Source organism: Budorcas taxicolor, chromosome 21, assembly GCF_023091745.1.
Source record: "Budorcas taxicolor isolate Tak-1 chromosome 21, Takin1.1, whole genome shotgun sequence".
NCBI classification, from domain to species: Eukaryota; Metazoa; Chordata; class Mammalia; order Artiodactyla; family Bovidae; genus Budorcas; species Budorcas taxicolor.
In genome coordinates this window covers 28,394,943-28,398,634 of record NC_068930.1, presented here as the reverse complement: position 1 = coordinate 28,398,634, position 3,692 = coordinate 28,394,943, and the positions used below count along the sequence as shown (strand labels likewise).

Genomic DNA, 3,692 nt, shown 5'->3' with positions numbered 1-3,692 from the left:
TACGTTCTTCCGTTTATGCTCATATACAGAGAAACAGTTGTCTCTAACATATACATAGAAATCTGTGGCTGTAATAGATAATCCACAAGGACTATCTCCTTCTTTTCCTTGAACATGTACAAAAAATGAGTGTTTCTAATGAAGAGTCCAGAGGGACCTGATATTCAGCACAGAGAAGTTTATGAACTTTGTTTAATAAAGTCTATGGCAAAAAAAAATTTTTAAGTACAAACATGCTGTATGTATCTGTCATAAGTATATCAGTCCATTGCTCACTGAGTGATAATTGCTCAGTCATGCCTGACTCTTTGCAACCCCATGGACTGGAGCCTGCTAGGCTCCTCTGTCCATGGATTTCTACAGGCAAGATTCCTGGAGTAGGTTGCCATTTCCTTCTCCAGTGCATGAAAGTGAAAAGTGAAAGTGAAGTTGTTCAGTTGTGTCTGACTCTTAGCGACCCCATGGACTGCAGCCTGCCAGGCTCCTCCATCCATGGGATTCTCCAGGCAAGAGTACTGGCGTGGGGTGCCATTGCCTCCTCTGGGGAACCTTACTATTAAGAGACATTTCTAAGTATAAAGACAGGTCAACTTAAAAAGTATCAGCAGATACATGCTTGACTTTATCTTATAATCTATAGACAATACATTAGAATATATAATGAATCCATACACCTTTTCCAAAGGAATACCCTAGACACAAGTAGCAATAAAGTTATAAATGACAGTCATCAATCAGATGAAATAATTTAGATGAAGCTTTTCTCTCTCGAAGACATGGGGACTGGGCAAGCGGTCAGGAAGGAAATACAATGTGCTTTCAACTTTGTATGAAAAATAATGTTGCTGATAATAATGCTGTTCCACGTTGCTGAGCGTAGTTCTGTTTTTGCCAAATAAATCCTCTACTTCAAATTGCTGTCCAAATGCTTCATTAAAACTCTGCTTCTGGCCTTTGTTTTGGAACCTGTTACTTTTGTTGCCACCTCCTGATCGCTGTCCCCTGAAGCTTCTACTGCTTTCCTGCTGTCCCCTGACACCTCGGTTGCCCTCGCACTCTCCCCTGAAGCCTCGATGGCCTTCTCACTGTCCTCGGAAGTTGCGATATCCTTCCCGTGGACCTTCTAGCTCTGGTTGCTCTGTGGCCACAGAAAGCGGCCAGTGCCGTGAATCATGCCAGTTTTCCTGTACTTCTGTTACTGATGCAGTAGGGATATCACAGCAAACACCCTGCTTTCCTTTGAGAAAGACCATTCCCTTCACTTTGGAATCAATATCCTCACCCAGCTGCCTTTTAAGTTCTTTCCAAGCATAGCTAATGTTTGGCATTTCAACTGAGCACCACAAGGTCATGGTCACAGAGCCCGCTTCGGAGTTGATCAAGGAGCGCTGGTCTACCGACGCGGCCCCGGAAAGGCGGGCCAGGGCCGCAGCCAGGGCTTCCGCAGCGCCCTCTCCGCAACCAGCTGCTCGGCTGACCGCTTGAAGTGACCAGTCGCAGTGGGAGGCACCGAGTCCAGGAGCCTGATGGCATCTTTGCTAGAAGCTTTTATTATCTCTGTTGCAGAAGGAACAGCTATTTGTTTAAATTTAATTCCCGCTTTTTGCTCCACTTGGGCTGACTGGTATTCTTTGTGCTGGTAAAAGCAGATGCAAACCCCGGTCCTCTCGGCTCTACCTGTTCACCCATAACGATGAATGTAGGATTGCACATGCTTTGGTGGAGAACTTTGAACAACCAGATCGACCTTGGGGATGTCTAACCCATGTGCAGGAACATTGGTTGCAACCAAAACTCCAAAATCACCATTTCGAAAACCTTTCAGGGTGATTTCCCTTTGCTTCTGTGGAATGTCTCCGTGTAATGACTGGACATCCTGTCTTACAGCCACATTCTGTGACAACTCCTGGACTTCTTTCTTCATTTCACAAAATATGCTAGTGTGCCCTTGATAACCACTGTACACGCAGCTCACGTCTCCAGTAACTGCTGTCCTCTGAGTCCCATGGCACTTGATAGCCAGATGCTCTAGAGTTACTGCCGTTTTCTGCGTCCTTTTACCAGTCAGGCCCACTTGTTCGTATGTAGATTTCATGTATTTTGTAGCAACATTATACACCCAATAGGGGCAAGTTGCAGAAAAAAGCAATGTTTGGGGATCGTCTTCTGAATCTTTCTTGTATGTCACACATAAAATCTCTTCCGCTTGATCAGGAAAGCCCATATCCAACATCTGGTCAACTTCATCCAGGATAACATGCTTAAGTTTGGTGAGATCTAGCTTGCCATTCTGCAAGTGGTCTTTGACATGACATTTCTCGGTAAAAACAAGCCACTGCCAGATTTTTTGTGATGTCACTGAAGTCTCTGCTTACTTGACTTGCCAACTCCCTTGTGAGTGCAAGAACCAGTACCTGAGGGGCATGACCTCTCTTCCAGTCTTGCAGTTCTCCAAGAAATTTCTCAACCAAAGGGATAGCAAAGAAGAATGTCTTTCCAGTTCCTGTCCACACCTGTACAATCAAATCCTTCTCAGTATAGACATAGTGAAACGTCTTTGCTTGTATAAGAACCAGGAAGGTCACCCCACAGGCTTTGAGAAGTTTAACAGTTTCTTCAGATATGGGAAAATTAGAGAAAGCGCCTTCTTTTTGCTCCACAGTCATTCCCTGTCTAACTCACTGTTTTCTTCACTGGCAGCTTCCTTGGAGTTGGAGTCAGGTCCAGAATCAGGGAATCCATTCTTGAGGTTGGGGCTTTTCTCTCAAATTTCTCCATTTATTTCTTTTTCTTCCTTCATCTTTTTGGGCTTAGGTGCACCCAATTCTTCCTCAGAAGGCTCTTCATTTTTTTATCACTTTTTTGGTTTTAAGAGGAACAACTGTCTTTTCACAGGCCTCCTTTGATTTTTTTGAACTTTGGTTTTAGGAGAAATAATGCCATCTTAGGATGGCTCCTCTTTTTTGACTTTTTAGATTTAGGAGAATTCACGTCAACCTCAGAAGGCTCTCCTTTCTTTTTAACCTTTTTAGCTTTGGGAGAAATCATTTCTTCCTTTTCTTCTGCTTCCTCTTCAGTCTTACTAGATTTTGGCTTCTCTTTTTAACCTTTCTTCTCATTTTGCTTTTGGGGAACCTCCACTTCTGCCACGGCTGCATCTGACTCCAAATCTGCGTCACTACGAAGCTTCCCTGGCATCACTCACACAAGCTGTATAGGCCGACCAGTCTCAGTTGCTCACTGAGGACAAGCACAAAACTGCAAATTGACTAGACTTCAACATAGCACTGGCATGAGACAAAATAAAAGGAAAGAAATATAGTGTTAGTTTATGCCCTCGACCTCTGTGACTTGCTATCCCCTCCCTGGACCCTGAGTAGACTCAGTCCCAGGGCTGGGGGTGGGGCCCACACAGCCGCGCAGGGTGCCCTGCACTGAAGCTCCTCTTAAGCCTGTACTGTCTGGTTTTCTCTGGCTGGGGCCAGACTCCCTAGTGAACCCCAGGAATGGTGGCCTGACTCTGGATACAGGGTAAAGTCACCAAGTATCGAGGTCTCCGGTGCTGGGGTCCCCTGTCCTTCCTGAGAGTGCAGCCTCCTAGGCACCTCAGCAGGGAGCGGTGCCCAAGGAAGGCATGAATCAGAAGGGGAGGGGTGAAGCTTTAGGGGGAAGAAGTAGGGAGACTCAAGTCC

The 3,692-nt window shown here is 45.4% G+C and overlaps 1 pseudogene; it reads right to left on the bottom strand.

Annotated features, from left to right (window-relative positions):
* Positions 1-1,082: 1,082 nt before the first annotated feature.
* On the bottom strand, positions 1,083-3,198 carry LOC128067009 (nucleolar RNA helicase 2-like; annotated as a pseudogene).
* Between the last annotated feature and the right edge of the window lie 494 nt (positions 3,199-3,692).